A 19722-nucleotide genomic window follows, 5' to 3' on the forward strand; every position below is an offset into this window, starting at 1 on the left:
ACAACCGGGCCAAATTGGCCGTTCCACGCGCGCTCACGCGCCCAGCAACACGCTGGGAGTGCGTGGCCACGCGCGCCCACTTCCGCGCAGTCGCGGGTCGGCCGGCCCGGCCCGGTCCGGTCGGCTCGGCTCGCGTTGCGGTTCGGCCTGGCTTGCAGGCGACACGTATCGACGCCTCGCTGGAGCTACGTTGCTCCAGCCGGTGGTCGACGCGTGTCCGGCACCTATCGCCGCCCTCCACCGCTCGCCGACCGTTTTTTTTTTTTCTTCTTCTTCTTCTCTGTCCTCTGAAAATAGAAACCCAGTCGGTTTTTGTTTTCCGATTTTCATATCTTTCGATCCGTAGATCGGATCCATATGATTCCTTCGGCAACGTTCTAGATTGTGTTACAGGCTACATCCTAGTATTCTTTTTGTAATTTTTTCTTGACTATCGGAGGATTTAAGAACGCCGGAAGTTCGCTCACCATTCTCGGATGACCCTCGGATCTCCGCCTTTGGGTTGAGGTCTCGGCCAAACTTCTTCACAGAATGTGCGTGAGTTGTTCCTAGGTGAAGATTTCAACATTTTAGGGTCGATTCACGTAGGGAAAAACTCAGATCTGAGCAATATCGTTCAGAAACCTTACCTCGCGAAATGTTCTTAGGTTTTGATGGAGCGTCGGCCTTGCTAGCCTCTCAATCCTGGTACGAGTCTCGTCTGGAGATGGATTCCGGCGGTGGTCCGTTAATCTTCTCGGCCGACTCCTCAATGACCTCTCTCTAACCTCTTCTTTCTTTTGCAGGCAATCTGGCTGGGTTTTCCTTGGACCCCTATTTGGGTTGGAGGGGCAAAATGACATTTTTGCCCCTCAGTTGACTTAGCCCTNTTGTGCGATCCTAACATTCTTATGCCAAGTTGTGAATGATCGGTGACCTACGAGGAGCTACCTCAGCATGGCTTATGATTGTCTCTCTCATCGAGAAGGGGCTACCCTTCCCTTATCCTATCCAGCTAAATAATTTGTACGAGGTGGGCTCACGTTTCCCATGCAAAATGGCTAGGAGCAGTGGATTCGGATCAGGAACCCCTAGTCCTCCATGAAGCTATGGCAGTGTGTTAGGAATCACGAATCTCCACAATGGTATGATATTGTTCACTTTGAGCATAAATTATCATGGCTTTGCTTTGGGCTTCCCCAAAAGGCCTCATACCAAGGGAGATACTATTCCTTGCTTATAAACCCATGATTATTCCCTCAATTAGCCAATGTGTAACTCCATCCCAACAATCCTCAACAATCCTCCCCTCGAACAAAGTACACTATAGAGTCTCCCCTGAGGCCTATGGAGCCCTCGAACAACCTCCCCTTAATCGAGGTTCGACTCCTTTTTTGGAGTCTTCGAACAAAGTAAACCCTTTGTTCGACACTTTAGTCACTTTTGATTGTACCTTCGAGGCTCACAATACTTTGTTTGACATTTGAGGATTTTATTGACATTACTAAGTTTAGGGCATAGCTCTAATACCATGTTAGGAATCACGAATCTCCACAATGGTATGATATTTTCCACTTCGAGCATAAGCTCTCATGGCTTTGCTTTGGGCTTCCCCAAAAGACCTCATACCAATGGAGATACTATTCCTTGCTTATAAATCCATGATCATTCCCTAAATTAGTCAATGTGAAACTCCATCCCAACAATCCTCAACACAGCGTTCATACACTAGCAGCCTAAGGATACTCCTAAGGTGGTTCGTACGCTCTGGTGGTCTGTTAGGCTTTTAGGGAAAAGATTAGGTCAAAACTGAGTGACTTGTCACTCTAACCACTAAAACCCTAGACCTATCATTACACTGGATCATGAAAGCTAATTGAGTATGTATGCAACTGTTATATAGCATCATCATACATAATTCATGAAAAAATAAACATACATGCTCAAATGAGCGATAACATCCATCAAGCTCCTGGAGTGTAGAGTTCATAAATATCCATCCTCCTTTCAGCATGAATTATATATATATATATATATATATATATAGATAGAGCAGAAGCTTAATCAGAATTGCACACCCAGAAAATTTGCATAATGTTTCACATATTACGTTCATACTCATATTAATCAACTTACCTAAATTCATTCAAGGAAAGGTGTATGAAAGCTACACCTAAGGCAAATATACGAGCATGCATGCAATCCAAGCAATTCCTACAAGTATTTCTTTCTAAATATCGTGTGGTGACTTACTTGGTTGATGCATGCCCTTTTGCTAGCGTTTCTATGCAAGTAGGGTGTCCAAAAATATTAATTTTAATCAATTAGGTCTTTAATCACATAAAAACATGGTTAGAATTAGAATAAGGACGAAAATTGGGCAAGCAGAAGTCGAACGGAGCAAAATGGGCCTTACATGGTCCTTACACCGGCCCTCACACGCCGGGGGAAGGTCCTAGTTACAGGTGGCACGCGCGAGTACCACACGCGGGTTGATTCTGTGCAGTCGCGGGTCAGCGGTCTGGTTTGGTAGCTGTTTGGGTAGGTGGCTCAATTCGCTCTGTAGGATCACGGGTTGGTTTGTGCTGATGGTTCTGGGTCGGTTCGCAGTTGTGGGTTTGCAGACGACACGTGTCTGCGTTGCTCCACCTGACGTCCAACGCGTAGCTCTAGTCGACGCTTGAGTCGTGTCCTCGCCTTGCCAAGCCGTGCTTCACCAATCGCCGGTTGACACGTGGCTGTCGGAAAAATTCCTCTCTCCTCCTATCACATGAAATCGTAGATTAGGGTTAGTTTCTTTGAACTTCTTATTTTTGTATCTTTCGATTTAGGGTTCAAATCAAAACGATTTATTCGGCAAAGTTGTAGATCTTTAAATAAACTACGTTCAAGTATTTTTTTTTTTTCTTAATTTATTACTCCCATACAAATCAATTTATGAACATCGGAAGTAGGTCATCTCTTGATTATCGTTCTTGGAAGCACTCTCAGATCTAACTCCAGTCACGTTTTTCGACCGAGTTACTTCACAGATCTTGAAGTACAACCTCCCTAGTTGAACATACAGTAAGATTAGATCTAGAATCGTCAAACAGGATCTTAGATCTGAAGAAGATTGATCAAGAACCTACCTCGCGAACTCTCAGATCTTGATGGAGCATTGGCCTCGCGAGCCCATCTGTCCTTCCAAGCAGGGAGTTCTTATGTTAAGGTCTCGACTGAAGGTGGATTCCGGCGGCGATCCGACGAGATTTCGCGGTGGCTTCTTTTATCTCCTCTCAACTTTTCTCTCTCACTATTTTCTTGTTTTGTGGATATTCTGATTGGGCATCATTGGACCCCTATAATGGTTGGAGGGACAAAATGACTCATTTGCCCTTGTTTTGATTTTCACCCGAATTTTTTTTTTAGGGTTACAAAAATGGTTAAAAAAAACATGTGGTATTGATTTTGAAGAGTCTTTCATTTTCTTGAAGTAAAATGAAAATAATGATAAAATAAAACCATAACATACAATTTTTTTTACATGAGATATTTGAAAAACATAGATTAAAACTAAAATTTGGTAGAGAAATTAAAACTTTATTTATTATATATTGAAAATAAAAAGGCTCCAATTGTTCTACAACACTCTAGAGACTTCAATGATTCTTGTTTGAAATAGTGTCGCATCGTAGGTTTCTTTGGTCGGGCCATAAAACATTGGGGTCACCCATATTGGACAGTTTTTAGTTTAGAATCTAACAATAATGACCCACCTACCAAGCATCTATGCGTATCATTTTAAGTTAAATTACAAATAAATAAATAAACAACCTATAAACTTTATGTTTTTTTTTTTTTTTTTAAATTATTCTTTTAAAAATTACAAAATTATCTTTTAACCTTCCTTCCAAACTACTATTATAATAGAAATTTGCTTAAATATTAGATAAATTTTGAAAATTGAACATATGTGACGGTGGTGTGAAATGATGTAACAGTATACGAACATCAAATTTTATTTCACATCACTATCTCACTATCTTTTTTTCTTTCTAACATATAATAGATTTCTACCCAAATGATAGGTATCAAATAAAAAGCTAGTTTTGTAGGAATTTTTGTAATGACTCTGGTCGAGGATTCATAATCTAGACTCACTAGCTGATGGCCCGGTATTTCTCTTTATCCCTACATGCATGGTAATGTTACCTACTTCTCGCTTCTTAAGAGGAAAGACTATAACACACAAACCAACACGAGTTCTTTTCGCATGGTTTGTCATCCATCACATGCATCCTAGGAAAATTCCTATGAGCCCTCGAACAAAGTACACCCTTTGTTCGACACTCTAGTAACTTTTGACTATACTTTCGAGGCAATTCTTTGTTCGATATTTGAGGATTCTATTGACATGACTAAGTTTAGGGCATGGCTCGGATACCATGTTAGGAATCACAACTCTCCACAATGGTATGATATTGTCCACTTTGAGAATAAGCTCTCATGACTTTGGTTTGGGCTTTCCCAAAAGGTCTCGTACCAATGAAGATAGTATTCCTCACTTATAAACCTATGATCTTCCACTAAATCAACGAACCTGGGATTCACTCCCAATAATTTTCAACAGGGTTAGCCTACAAATTGTGAAATTGGTGGATGGAAAGCTTGTCCTATGTACCCAACAATGAATGAATATGAAAAAGCAGTGCCTGAATCATTGGAGAGCTGAAGAATAGGGCACCGTGTAGGATCCAAACCACGCCCATGAATTGATGGAGGAGATTTAGTCAAAAACGCATGAACAATCCATACATAAAGGAATCCATTACTTGGACTTCAATTCTCTTTTCCATGCATGGAATCCTCCTACACACTCCCCACCCATGCTGCCCTAGATTGATATCAAACTCTTCTAAATCAAACACTTGGTTTCAATCATTGATATCAAGTTCTTCTAAATCAATCACTTGGTTTCAATCATTGATATTGAGCACGAGGGAAGCTAACAACAAATGATACCACTGATGCCGTTTGAGAGGCCATCAAAGGGCGATGCTGCGTCCAAAGAACCACACGAGTTTAAAATTTGGAAGAATTAGCTGCCCAAAAGCTTAGATATTTACAAAGAATCTCCTTTATTAATCCCTTTTGGGTTTTAAATAAAACCACTCATTTAATTAAATAAATGTAATTATGTTCTAAGATTCTCTCAAGTACAGCTGAAGCAAAAGCAAAAGAACAAAACACAGCTGCTCTCACCTTCATTTTGGGGACAAAAAACAGCCACTTGGAGTGGAGGACCTCAAACTCTTTATCTTTTTCCTTTTTGGGTTTACCCCAATGGAGGTGAAGATGGTCGGAATTCAAACGTTCCCTAATTAAGAATGAGACATTTTAGAGAAATTAAAAGCAAAATAATGGGAGCTTACACTCAAATTAGAAATTATTGTATTATTGTAGAGGTCCATCGTTCATACCGATAATGTCAGGACAGAAGTGCATCAATTATTTACCTCTTTTGCAATACCAAAGCTTTTGTTTTTCTTTGTTTTTTTTAGGGTTTTCCCACATAAAGGACCTTCCTTTAGTTATGCACTTTCTAAATTCTTCACTTTCGAGACTGTAAAGAAGAATTTGAAGAGGGTCCGACCCTGAACCCGAAACCTGAAACCCTAAACCCTAAACCCTTTGCTTATTTACTCGTTTTGGTTGGAATTTTCTTCATATTGCACTTTGAAAGCTGTAATATGATGAACTAAAACCACTACACGACAACAAAATCATGTATATAATCTGTAAAGCAATGCCTAATTATGTTTTAAACCAAACCAAACCTACACTTGAACTAAAATATAAGGGGAAAGCATCTTACCTTTTTACTTTTCTCAAAAGAAAGAAAAAAAAAATTGCACTTAAAAATGTTTTAACATTCCTTCAATTCAAATACAAAGAGAATCAAACTGGCAAGCATAACATCGTTCGTCTGTTCATCGTGATAGGAACAATGGCTCCTCCTTTTGAAGATATTTCTAAAAGACCTAATATCAACAGACATAGTATATCTTACTTATATATGTCATGATCGTTCCCTAAATTAGCCGTTGTGGGACTTTCATCATCCAACACCGCCTCTCGAACAAAGTACGACTCCCCTTAATCGAGGCTCGACTCCTTTCTATACCTTCGAGGAAGCTTGACTCCTTTTTCTTTTTAGAGTCCTTTGTTCGACATTTGAGAATTTACCAATCTATCGGCACGACTAAGTTTAGGGCATGGCTCTGATACTATGTTAGACGAACACAACTCTCCACAACGGTACGATATTGTCCACTTTGAGCATAAGTTCTCATGGCTTTCCTTTGGGCTTCTCCAAAAGAACTCACACCACTGGAGAGTGTATTATTTGATTATAAACCCATGACTATTCCCTAAATTAGCGGATGTAGGACTTTCATCATCTAACAATATACTCATGATCTTTCTCTTAATTAACCAAATATGACATACGGTACAATTTTCAATTTGAAACCATTAGATGTTTCATCAATCATCAAAATCTCCCTTTGATTGGTAATGGAGAAGTATTTGGATAAGATAATGATTGTACGTGTACTTCGAAATGTACGTACGTTGTAAGAAGCAAAAGACAAGCCGGTTGGTGGACATCCATGTTGGGGAACAAATTAAATTAAGTATTGGTTAACTTAGTGAGCTTTTAGCTTCAAAATGATTCGTTTATTCTTGTTCTTCAATAACTTAGAGAGAGTACTCAGAGACTTGAATAGATATCAATAAAATGTTTAAGCTATCGTCATATATATTATTTGATAAGCTCACAACACTTCAAACGAATTATAACAGGGAGAGAGAGAGAGAGAGAGAGGGGATGCAACAAAATAAACAAAGAGAGATGATGACGACGATGATGATAATTTACACGTCCGTCCTGGTTCCCGAAGGTGCGACGGTGACAGTTTGGTTTTTGGTTTCCAAGACACGGCTAAGATGAATCCTTTTGATGTAATCATCGGCTTTTCTATCGATGCCAGGCTCGGCAACCCAATGATGGTGTTTGTCTGCATCGCTCGGCCACACCTTGCTAGGGCACGAGAGGTCGTCCCAAGTGCTACCATGGTCGTACCCGTCTCCTTTTCTACTCCTTTTGGATTTGAAGAAGGCAAGGAAGGAGAAGGAAGAGGAAGCCTTCTTGTGCCTGTTCCCTCCCATGTCAGTGACTCAAAAGGGAGCGAGAGATGCGTTGGTGTTGGTGTTGGTGTGGGGAGGGTGGCCAGGGCACCTCCTTTTATAGTGGGAAACAAGAATGTGAACGAACAAACCTTGTTGTAAGAAACACATAAACAAATAGATAATAGACTATAACGTTATTGACTAAAGGAATCCTTTTGTAAAGACTTGGAATTCAAACTTACTGTTCATCTCTTCCAATCCCAACTTCACACACAAACTCATTAGTTTTTCCCCTTTTCCAACACTCAAAAACTCCCAATTATTCCATCTTTTCATTCTGTTTCTTTCCACATAAGAATATTGATTTCAAAAAAATATAAAACCCTACCAAAATTAAAGCGGGTTCGGATTAATTTGAATCCCGGAGTTGAAAATTACAAAACTTTGACTATCACCACAATATTACTGTTAAAACTACGACTACTACGATATCACTACGATATCAAAAGTGTATGTGTTCGAAGTTAACAAAATCATAACATTATTATCCCTATCCATTTATTACGTCATATTCATCACGTCATGTCGTGTATTGTGAAGTACATTGTGTTTCTTACTATATAAAGATTCTCCTATAACTATATAGGTAAATTTGGACATATCTTAGTTTATTGATTCCTTATGCGCTTTAAATTTATGAATTTGTATGAATTTGTAAAGGAAGAGAGTTTCTTTTATGTTTCTAAGTACGAAGAGAATTTAGAAATTAGAAGTATTTAAGTTTTGATTAATAAGACTCGGTTACGTGTTGAATGACTTATGAAATGAAAAGAAAGTGGTAGAGTAAAAAGACTGTGATGTCCACGTTGGTTGGGGAGGAGAATAAAACACCATTTATAAGGGTGGAAACCTTTCCCTAGTAGACGTGTTTTAAAGCTTTGAGGGGAAGCCCGGAACGGAAAGCCCAAAGAGGACAATATCTGCTGACGGTTGATCTCGGTCGTTATATATGGTATCAGAGTTAGACACCGGACGATGTGCTAGCCTTCTCGCTGTTCCCTGAAGGGGGGTAGACACGAGGCGGTGTGCCAGTAAGGACGCGGGCTCCGAAGGGAGGTGGATTTGGTGGCGGTCCCACATTTATTGGAAGAAGGAAAGAGTGCCAGCAAGGACGCTGGGCGCTGGGCCCCGAAGAAGGTAGATTGTGATGTCCCACATTGGTTGGGGGAGGAGAATAAAACACCCTTATAAGAGTGTGAAAACCTTAAAGCCGTAAGGGACACTGGACGATGTGTTAGCCTTCTCGTTGTTCCTCGAAGGGGGGTAGACACGAGACGGTGTGCCAATAAAGACGCGGGGCCCCGAAGGGGGGTGGATTTGGTGGCGGTCCTACATCGATTGAAAGAAGGAAAGAGTGCCAGCGAGAACGCTGGGCGCTGAGCCCCGAAGGGGTGAATTGTGATGCCCCACATTGGTTGGGGAGGAGAATAAAACACCCTTATAAAAGTGTGAAAACCTTAAAGCCGTGAGGGACACCGGACGATGTGCTAGCCTTCTCGTTGTTTCCCGAAGGGGGGTAGACACGAGGCGGTGTGCCAATAAAGACGTGGGGCCCCAAAGGGGGGTGGATTTGGTGGCGGTCCCACATCGATTGGAAGAAGGAAAGAGTGCCAGTGAAGACGCTGGGCGCTGAGCCCCGAAGAGGGTGAAGCCTTGAGAAAAAACGTAAAGAGAACAATATTTGATCTAGGCTATTATAAAGACTTTAATTAATCAGTATCATATTTATTAACCAATGAAAATTAAATTAAAATGTAATGGACTAAAAGTATTTAATAAAAATAAATTAACTACTATTTAAAAATTAACATAATAAAATTTTTAGAATTAATTGTGGAACCAAACAAAAATGTTACTTATTGTTAGGTGAAATTTTGATAATGTTATCGTGTAACACGAAAGACTCTTATTTTGTTATACCGATATCTCATTTTTAATATCTTAAACAAAACTTTCAACGAAACGTGCATAAGAAATTAGTTTGGATTCTTATATGTCCGGTAAACTCGTTTTTTAATGTTATTTTTCGCGGGGTTTGAGGGTAGAGAATACCCACGAAGAATACATGGGGATCGGGTTCCCACGAGAAATGTGTGGGTATCGGATTCTCCCTGAACAATCTTTCCCCATATTATTATTTTTTAAAAATATGGGTAAAAAATTTTCTAAGGTATAATTTCTATTTTATTAAAATAATTTAAAAAAAAACAAAAATATAATATAGTGTTTTACTTTTAAAAATTTAAATTTAACATAGTTTTAAATCAACATATTTTAATTTAAATAAATATTACAATCATAGCTTTTAAAATTTTAGATATGGTAATATATAAGTACTAATATTTATAAATTATTTTTTTACTTCAATTTTACAAATTTTAGATTTTTTAGCTAAAATATAAGGAAAAAAATATGATTAATGATATTTTTGTATTTATTTATTTATTTATTTTTATATATAAAAAAGTGGAGACTGAAAAATATAATCACGTCCTATCATGTTTGAGGAATCTCTTCACTCCCTCTCAGTCCTATTTGAAGAATCTCTCTACTACTCTCTTATTCTCTGTTTAAATCGGGATTGTCGATAACAATCAACAAATTTAAAAAAAAAATATAGTGAAGTCGTCAGAGGATGCAAAAATTTCGAAGGACACTAGGCGAGAGTTCAGTAGACGGATTTCCGAAGTCCTTAGATCTTGACTATTGTATTAGGGACGCCTATGTGCCCTAGAAATAGAGAAGCTAAGGAAAGAGATATTGACGGAAGCTCACAACTCGCTATTTGCCATGCACCCAAGAGGTACTAAGATGTACTAAGATTTAAAACAACACTTCTGGTGGTGGAGCATGAAGAGAGACGTGGCCGAGTTTGTGAGCAAATGCTTAGTTTGTCAACAAGTGAAATCTCCTAGATAAAAGACAGCAGGGATGTTATAGCTCCTAAGTATATCAGAGTGGAAGTGAGGAAATATAGCAATGGACTTCATAGTAGAAATACCCAGAATGTTGAAAGGCTATACAAGAATCTGGTAAATTGTCGACAGGTTGACCAAGTTGGCACAATTCCTAATTGGGAAAGCAACATATAAAGTTGACAACTGGGCTCAACTGTATGTGAAAGAGATAGTAAGATTACATGGAGTCCCAATGTCGATAGTGTCAGACTGAGACCCACGCTTTACGTCAGCTTTTTGGCGCAGACTTCAAGAAGTGTTGGGCACTCGCCTAGACTTTAGTACCGTCTTTCACCCCAAACAGATGGACAAATGGGGTGCTTAAACCAAATTCTAGAGGACATGTCACGCACTTACCTACTAGATTTTAAGGGAAGTTGGGATTTCAAGCTCCACTTGATGGAATTCTCGTATAACAATAGCTTCTAAGCAACTATTAGAATGACACCGTTCGCGGCCCTGTATGGGAAACAATGTAGGTCCTCGCCATGTTGGGACGAGGCAGGTGAGAGAGAGCTAGTAGGACCCGAGCTGATTCGAGTCACCAAGTAGACAAAAAAACTATATCGATGTAAGGCGTAGAAACTTAAAGTTCGAGATAGTGCACCTAGTATTCCTAAAGGGGCACCCATGAAAGGTGTCTTGAGGTTCGAACGTAAGGGAAAGTTAAATCCTCAATTTATCGGACCATTCAAGATTCTCGAGCGGATCGGTCTAGTAGCATATAAGTTAGCCCTACCTCCCTCTTTATCAGGAGTAAACAATGTATTTCACGTGTCGATGCTGAGGAAATACATGACGAACCCTATTCACGTAACAAATTACGAGCCCCTCCAACTCAACAAATATTTGAGTTACGAGGAAAATACCATAAGAATCTTAGCTCGAGAAGTGAAAGCGCTATGCCACAGGGGCATTTCGTTTGTTTAGGTGTTGTATTTCATGTTTATTAATTTAATTCTAAAATACTAATAGAAGGTGGTCAACGGTATGAAAGGAAACAAACCCTTGCAACGTTTGGAGCAAATCTCAAGGAACAGGAGCTTAAGTTTATTTAATTAGGAAGTATTTCGACTAAGGCCAACCAAGTAAGTGGCCTTACTATACGATAGGCTAAAACATTGTTTTGCATTTCATCTTAAGTTATTTTATTTTGTGATTGTTTTTAATTATTTTTTTTTTTTTTTTTTTTTTTTTTTTTTTTTTTTATACTAATTATATATAAGTTCCTAAAATTTGACTAAATAAACTAAAAAAAAACTTCAAATTTAAACTAAAATTTAAGTAGTTAAATTATTTTTATAATTGAACTAAAGAAAAACAAAATAACAAACAAACAATTAAGTTAATTGTAAAACACATATGGTTCAGTTTGTGTTTTCTCTTCGGCTTTCCTTCAATGTTTTAAAACGCATTACACTAGCACTTATTCTCTTCTTCAAGAGACGTGACACCCTCCAATCCATTTCCTTTGAGGTCCAGCATTGTCGTTGGCACTCGTTCCCTTCTCCAAAGGATGTGGGATCCCCCAATCCACCCCCTTTCGGAGCTTAGCGTCTTCATTAGCACTCGTTTCCTTTGGGGCTTAACCTCCTCACTGGCACACCGTCTCGTGTCCACCTCCCTCTGAGGCTCAATCTCCTCGCTGGCACACCGCCGATACCATTTGTAACTGCTCAAACGTAACACTAGCAGATATTGTCCTCTTTGAACTTTTTCTCTCGAGCTACCCCTCAAAGTTTTAAAACTCGTTTAATAGGGAGTGGTTTCCACACGCTTATAAAGAATATTTCGTTCTCCTCTCCAACCGATGTGAGATCTTACATTAATTACCTCAATCATAATGTTAAAATTAATGGTTGGAACAAAAAATAAATATTATTCGTTTATATATAAAATTTTAATATTATGTGTTCAATGCATTCAGCTGCAAGTAAATTATTTATTTATTTATTTTTTTTCTTTTTAAAGCTAAGATTCCTTTCCAATACAATGGAAAACAATTGAGCTTAGAAATAATATTCTCATTCATCCTTTTTCAAACTGTTCAAAAGTTAGAAGGGATTACAAGTTATACCTCTACACTCTTTTTCTACGCTCCCGTTAAATCATTTGGTTCTTTTGGGGTCGAGAAATGCAATTACATGTAACATGGTTCATGGTGAAACTTACTTTTACGTGATTGTTCTTCGGGCTCTAAATTTCTTTCAAGAATGGTTGGATGCATAGTACTTCACTCTACACACGGTTCATGCACGCACGCACGAACCCAATACGCGAACTTACTACGACCTACTGCATGCTCATATTGCTTAAAACCAATGGAAGGAAAGGATCACATACTATATCATGGTGTACGCGTCCGTATAAAATATACTAGAGAAGTATCCCGTGCTCGAACACAACATGCATGCAGTATTAAAATTTTTCATACCATGTTTTTCATGACATAACCTACCTATGAAACAAAATGGGTATGACATATCTTCATTCTTATCATAGATAAACATCAAGTCTAATAGTTCATAACGTGAACATGGTATCAAAACATACTCGACGTACATACATCACAGGGAGTTTATAAGCATCACATTATACAAGTAATAACACGTAGCTAAACCACACATAGTACGTAATGCCCCAGATCCACCGCTAGCACCCTCCTTGGGGGAACAGCGAGAAGGCTGGCACAGCGTCCAGTGTCTGGCGCTAATACCATTTGTAACGGCTCAGATCCACCGCTAACAGATATTGTCCTCTTTGGGCTTTCCCTTTCGGGCTTCCACTCAAGGCTTTAAAACGCATATGCTAGGGGAAGGTTTGTTCTCCTCCCCAACCAATGTGGGACATCACATAGTACGTGTTATTCGTACAACATACAATTCATCCAACCTAACCCGAAACCGTTCCAACAATAAGTTCACATACTTGTAGGTTTACAAAGTCACTATTTTCCTTTGTAATAGTTCCAACAATAAGTCATATCTATGCATCTAGCTCTATAACGTCAGAAATTTTCAAAATAATTTCATCTGGTTCACTTTGAGCATACGCTTTCATGTGAGATAATGTGTAACGACCCACGCTTTGAGCTTCCCCTCAAAGCTTTAAAACGCGTCTACTAGGAAAAGATTTCTACACCCTTATAAAAGGTGTTTCGTGTAGACTCGAACAGTAGTAAAATATTGTTTTCTTGTCGTAATAAAAATAAGAAATATACCTTCTTTTTTTCTTTTTATTTTTTTAAACTAAAGTTTAAGTTTGGTCATTAACCATTATTAACAAACTAAATAAGATAGAAAATAAAGTTTGGTGGAAAAATAGATACCAATCTTAATATAATATATAGATTTAATGCAGTGATTATTCCATGCCATTAATTAATTTATTAGATGTGCTTGAATTATCTTGTTTTAAAGAATAACTTAAAATATATTAACTCTTATATTCATAAATTAATAAAGAATGGATGGGTTGATTTGAAATGATGTTTAAAACATTGAAACGTGATTCTAATAAATTAAGCATGTTTGAACATTCAACATGTTTTAAATTTTTAACTTTTTTTGTTTATTCTAATTTAACTCCTTTAAATAATATTTACCTCAAGAGATTCTCTATCCTATAACTTGACTGCTCTGATACCAAATTTGTCACGACACAGTATTGTGATGTCCCATATTGGTTGAGGAGGAGAACAAACCACCATTTATAAGGGTGTGGNAACATTGTTTTGCATTTCATCTTAAGTTATTTTATTTTGTGATTGTTTTTAATTTTTGAATTCCAACGTTTTTGTTTAAAACATGTAAGACCGATAGTGTTTTCTAGAAGTTTAGAGTTGTTCGGAACCTTTTCAAAATTCATGTTATAAATGATATTTATTTAAGAGTTATATTTCTGAATTATGAGATGAGCATGAGACGGAGAACTCTTTAAGTAGATAGAAATTTAGGCCATCTTCCGGGTGATGGACATCTCACTTTTAGTTTAGATTCTTTTTGTTCGTGCATGGTTTTTTTTTTTTTTTTTTTTTTTTTTTTTTTTTTTTTTNTCAAATTTAAACTAAAATTTAAGTAGTTAAATTATTTTTATAATTGAACTAAAGAAAAACAAAATAACAAACAAACAATTAAGTTAATTGTAAAACACATATGGTTCAGTTTGTGTTTTCTCTTCGGCTTTCCTTCAATGTTTTAAAACGCATTACACTAGCACTTATTCTCTTCTTCAAGAGACGTGACACCCTCCAATCCATTTCCTTTGAGGTCCAGCATTGTCGTTGGCACTCGTTCCCTTCTCCAAAGGATGTGGGATCCCCCAATCCACCCCCTTTCGGAGCTTAGCGTCTTCATTAGCACTCGTTTCCTTTGGGGCTTAACCTCCTCACTGGCACACCGTCTCGTGTCCACCTCCCTCTGAGGCTCAATCTCCTCGCTGGCACACCGCCGATACCATTTGTAACTGCTCAAACGTAACACTAGCAGATATTGTCCTCTTTGAACTTTTTCTCTCGAGCTACCCCTCAAAGTTTTAAAACTCGTTTAATAGGGAGTGGTTTCCACACGCTTATAAAGAATATTTCGTTCTCCTCTCCAACCGATGTGAGATCTTACATTAATTACCTCAATCATAATGTTAAAATTAATGGTTGGAACAAAAAATAAATATTATTCGTTTATATATAAAATTTTAATATTATGTGTTCAATGCATTCAGCTGCAAGTAAATTATTTATTTATTTATTTTTTTTCTTTTTAAAGCTAAGATTCCTTTCCAATACAATGGAAAACAATTGAGCTTAGAAATAATATTCTCATTCATCCTTTTTCAAACTGTTCAAAAGTTAGAAGGGATTACAAGTTATACCTCTACACTCTTTTTCTACGCTCCCGTTAAATCATTTGGTTCTTTTGGGGTCGAGAAATGCAATTACATGTAACATGGTTCATGGTGAAACTTACTTTTACGTGATTGTTCTTCGGGCTCTAAATTTCTTTCAAGAATGGTTGGATGCATAGTACTTCACTCTACACACGGTTCATGCACGCACGCACGAACCCAATACGCGAACTTACTACGACCTACTGCATGCTCATATTGCTTAAAACCAATGGAAGGAAAGGATCACATACTATATCATGGTGTACGCGTCCGTATAAAATATACTAGAGAAGTATCCCGTGCTCGAACACAACATGCATGCAGTATTAAAATTTTTCATACCATGTTTTTCATGACATAACCTACCTATGAAACAAAATGGGTATGACATATCTTCATTCTTATCATAGATAAACATCAAGTCTAATAGTTCATAACGTGAACATGGTATCAAAACATACTCGACGTACATACATCACAGGGAGTTTATAAGCATCACATTATACAAGTAATAACACGTAGCTAAACCACACATAGTACGTAATGCCCCAGATCCACCGCTAGCACCCTCCTTGGGGGAACAGCGAGAAGGCTGGCACAGCGTCCAGTGTCTGGCGCTAATACCATTTGTAACGGCTCAGATCCACCGCTAACAGATATTGTCCTCTTTGGGCTTTCCCTTTCGGGCTTCCACTCAAGGCTTTAAAACGCATATGCTAGGGGAAGGTTTGTTCTCCTCCCCAACCAATGTGGGACATCACATAGTACGTGTTATTCGTACAACATACAATTCATCCAACCTAACCCGAAACCGTTCCAACAATAAGTTCACATACTTGTAGGTTTACAAAGTCACTATTTTCCTTTGTAATAGTTCCAACAATAAGTCATATCTATGCATCTAGCTCTATAACGTCAGAAATTTTCAAAATAATTTCATCTGGTTCACTTTGAGCATACGCTTTCATGTGAGATAATGTGTAACGACCCACGCTTTGAGCTTCCCCTCAAAGCTTTAAAACGCGTCTACTAGGAAAAGATTTCTACACCCTTATAAAAGGTGTTTCGTGTAGACTCGAACAGTAGTAAAATATTGTTTTCTTGTCGTAATAAAAATAAGAAATATACCTTCTTTTTTTCTTTTTATTTTTTTAAACTAAAGTTTAAGTTTGGTCATTAACCATTATTAACAAACTAAATAAGATAGAAAATAAAGTTTGGTGGAAAAATAGATACCAATCTTAATATAATATATAGATTTAATGCAGTGATTATTCCATGCCATTAATTAATTTATTAGATGTGCTTGAATTATCTTGTTTTAAAGAATAACTTAAAATATATTAACTCTTATATTCATAAATTAATAAAGAATGGATGGGTTGATTTGAAATGATGTTTAAAACATTGAAACGTGATTCTAATAAATTAAGCATGTTTGAACATTCAACATGTTTTAAATTTTTAACTTTTTTTGTTTATTCTAATTTAACTCCTTTAAATAATATTTACCTCAAGAGATTCTCTATCCTATAACTTGACTGCTCTGATACCAAATTTGTCACGACACAGTATTGTGATGTCCCATATTGGTTGAGGAGGAGAACAAACCACCATTTATAAGGGTGTGGAAACCTTCCCGTAGCAGACGCATTTTAAAGCTTTGAGGGAAGTCTGAAAGAAAAAGCCCAGAGAAGACAATATCTGCTAGCGGTGAATCTGGACCGTTACAAATAGTACTGGACGATGTGTCAGCCATGTCGTTGTTCCCTGAAGGGGGGTAAGACACGAGGCGGTGTGCCAGTAAGGACGCTGGGCCCCAAAGGGGGGTGGATTTGGGGGCGGTCCCACATCGATTGGAGGAAGGAAAGAGTGCGAGTAAGGACGTTGGGCCCCGAAGGGGGTGGATTATCTGGGCCGTTACAAATAGTATCAGAGCCAGACACTGGACGATGTGTCAGCCTTCTCGCTGTTCCCCGAAGGGGGGTAGACACGAGGCGGTGTGCCAGTAAGGACGCCGGCCCCAAAGGGGGGTGGATTTGGAGGCGGTCTCACATCGATTGGAGGAAGGAAAGAGTGCCAGCGAGGACGCTAGGCCCCGAAGGGGGGTGGATTGTGATGTCCCACATTAATTGGGGACGAGAACAAATCACCATTTATAAGGGTGTGGATACCTTCCCCTTGCAGACGCGTTTTAAAGCCTTGAGGGGAACCCCGAAAGGGAAAGCTCAAAGAGAACAATATCTGTTAGCGGTGGATCGGGTGTTGAAACCTTCCCCTTGCAGACGCGTTTTAAAGCCTTGAGGGGAACCCCGAAAGGGAAAGCTCAAAGAGAACAATATCTGTTAGCGGTGGATCTGGACCGTTACATAATAACTCACTTTTTGATGTGCTACTACATAACTTCTATGGTAAAAAAGGACAGTAAAATTCTTCCGATTTTAAGAACATTACACGACCAATTGGTCGGAGTTAAGAATACAAACCATTAAAACATAAAGAATTCCAAAATACATAACTTCTAAAGTTCATTCTACAATCGGACAGCCTTGCTCGCTCCCACCCACGACGAATCATTTACAGTTCATCTAGAAAACAAAAATACTTAGTAAGAAACATACTTGTGGCCTGTGATCGAAGTTTCTTATTCAATGTTTCTTAAAGTTATATGTTCATTCTAGTAGCTCAAGACTTGTAGTCATATATCCTACTTACTGCTATTTCAAGGGGGTAAGTCACCCCGCGGTCCTAAGAGCATATTTGCATGTGATTGGATTTTACATATCCCCTGTACTGAGGTCACTTACTGAGTATTTTTCGAAATATTTCGGTCGTGTGTCACATCATTTTTTAGGTAAAGGCAACACGCCCATGTACGAATGACTACGACATCACGAGTAGAGACTGTAGCACGTACGTAGGGTAAACGCATATTGATTTAAATTATTTTGTATTTGTTTTCATTTTCTTTAAATTTCAGTATTTCGTATTAAACATATAAGACCATGGCTGTGTTTTCCAGAGATAAAAGATATTTTGAGTGTTTTCGACATTTATACTATAGATGATGTTTTCTTTTAAGAGTTATATTCCGCATTTTAGCCGAGCATAAGACGTTAGTAGCGATTCTGAGTAAGTAGAAATTTAGGGTCGTTACATTAAAGTAACACAACCGAAATATTAAATAAAATAAATTTTAAAAGTAATAACACTCTATACTCACCTAAGAGAATACGATTTTAAATGATAGGTCTCATTCATGATTGCATATGTTTGCATCTTAACTCCAACAGTGGGGTCACTTTACTGAGTACTTCTTAAAATACTAAAGTCGTGTACTACTTCTATTTTTTAAGTAAAGGCAAGGCACCCCTATACGGCTGACGATAACATCACAAGTAAACCATTTCACTTGCATTTAAATTCTTAGACGTTAAGGTTAGTACAGGGCGTTATTACTTTTAATATTTAATTTGTTTTATTTAATATTTTGTTTGTGTTACCTTAAATACCCTTTTTAAACGTATTAGTCCATGACATTATTTTATGAAGATATTTTTAAATGATTAATTCCGTATAAGAGATTATATTATGAAGATGATATCGACTTTAAGTTAAGAGAAATCTAGGGTCGTTACATCCTCTGTATCAATCAATTTCGTATAAATAGCTTTGGTTAAAATCGTAAAATGTTTAGTTTTATTTTTATATTTTGTTCTTATAGATAAGTATGTTGTCTCATGAAAAGAATAAGAAAAGAAAAAAACCCCATAACAAAGAAAATGTCACAAGGAATATATGAACCAAATAAAATTGATATAACCATTTTTGTATTGTACTAAAAAAATATCTTTGAAAAGATTTTTACTTTAATAATACATAATATAAATAAATAAAAGATATTTTTGTAACAGCCCCTATCCACCGTTGGCAGATATTGTCCTCTTTGAGCTTTCCCTTTCGGGCTTCCCCTCAAGGCTTTAAAACGCGTCTGCTAGGGTAAGGTTTCCACACCCTTATAAATGGTGTTTTGTTCACCTCCCCAATCAATGCGGGACATCACAATCCACCCCCCTTTGGGGCCAGCGTCCTCGCTGACACTCTTTCCTTCCTCTAATCGATGTGGGACTGCCCCCAAATCCACCCCTCGTTGGGGCCCAGCGTCCTTACTGGCACACCGCCTCGTGTCTACCCCCCTTCGGGGAACAGCGAGAAGGCTGGCACATCGTCTGGTGTCTGGCTCTGATACCATTTGTAACAGCCCAGATCCACCGCTAGCATATATTGTCCTCTTTGGGCTTTCCCTTTCGAGCTTCCCCTCAAGGCTTTAAAGTGAGTCTGCTAGGGGAAAGTTTCCACACCCGGTGGTTTGTTCTCCTCCCCAATCAATGTGAGATATCACAATTTTAATTACTATCTACTATTCTAAATTTGAATTAATTAATAAGACAATAATTGTCCATTCCAAATCCAAATTTAGTAGTTGATTAATTAATAAGACAATAATTGTCCATTCGAAATCCAAATTTAGTAGTTGATGGTCTCGACATTTCCTTATAAGATTCCAAATTTAGTAGTTGATGGTCTCGACATTTCCTTATAAGATTCCAAACCCTAGACAGGTGCGCTACAAATATATCATGGCTACATCTCTCCTACTAAGATGTTC

At 38.0% G+C, this 19722-nt stretch overlaps 2 long non-coding RNA genes across 3 annotated transcripts; both read right to left on the reverse strand.

Moving 5' to 3' along the window:
* Nucleotides 1-419: 419 nt before the first annotated feature.
* Nucleotides 420-857, reverse strand: LOC111780394. Its single transcript, XR_002812849.1, has 2 exons — nucleotides 630-857; nucleotides 420-548 (listed from the first exon to the last, which is right to left on the reverse strand). It is a non-coding gene; the product is annotated as an uncharacterized LOC111780394 (long non-coding RNA).
* Nucleotides 858-2279: 1422 nt separating this feature from the next.
* Nucleotides 2280-3285, reverse strand: LOC111780534. Of its 2 annotated transcripts, XR_002812856.1 has the most exons (3): nucleotides 3111-3285; nucleotides 2907-3030; nucleotides 2280-2742 (listed from the first exon to the last, which is right to left on the reverse strand). It is a non-coding gene; the product is annotated as an uncharacterized LOC111780534 (long non-coding RNA). The 2 variants fall into 2 exon arrangements; XR_002812857.1 differs by lacking the exon at nucleotides 2907-3030.
* Between the last annotated feature and the right edge of the window lie 16437 nt (nucleotides 3286-19722).

Source organism: Cucurbita pepo, chromosome LG18, assembly GCF_002806865.2.
Source record: "Cucurbita pepo subsp. pepo cultivar mu-cu-16 chromosome LG18, ASM280686v2, whole genome shotgun sequence".
Lineage (NCBI taxonomy): Eukaryota > Viridiplantae > Streptophyta > Magnoliopsida > Cucurbitales > Cucurbitaceae > Cucurbita > Cucurbita pepo.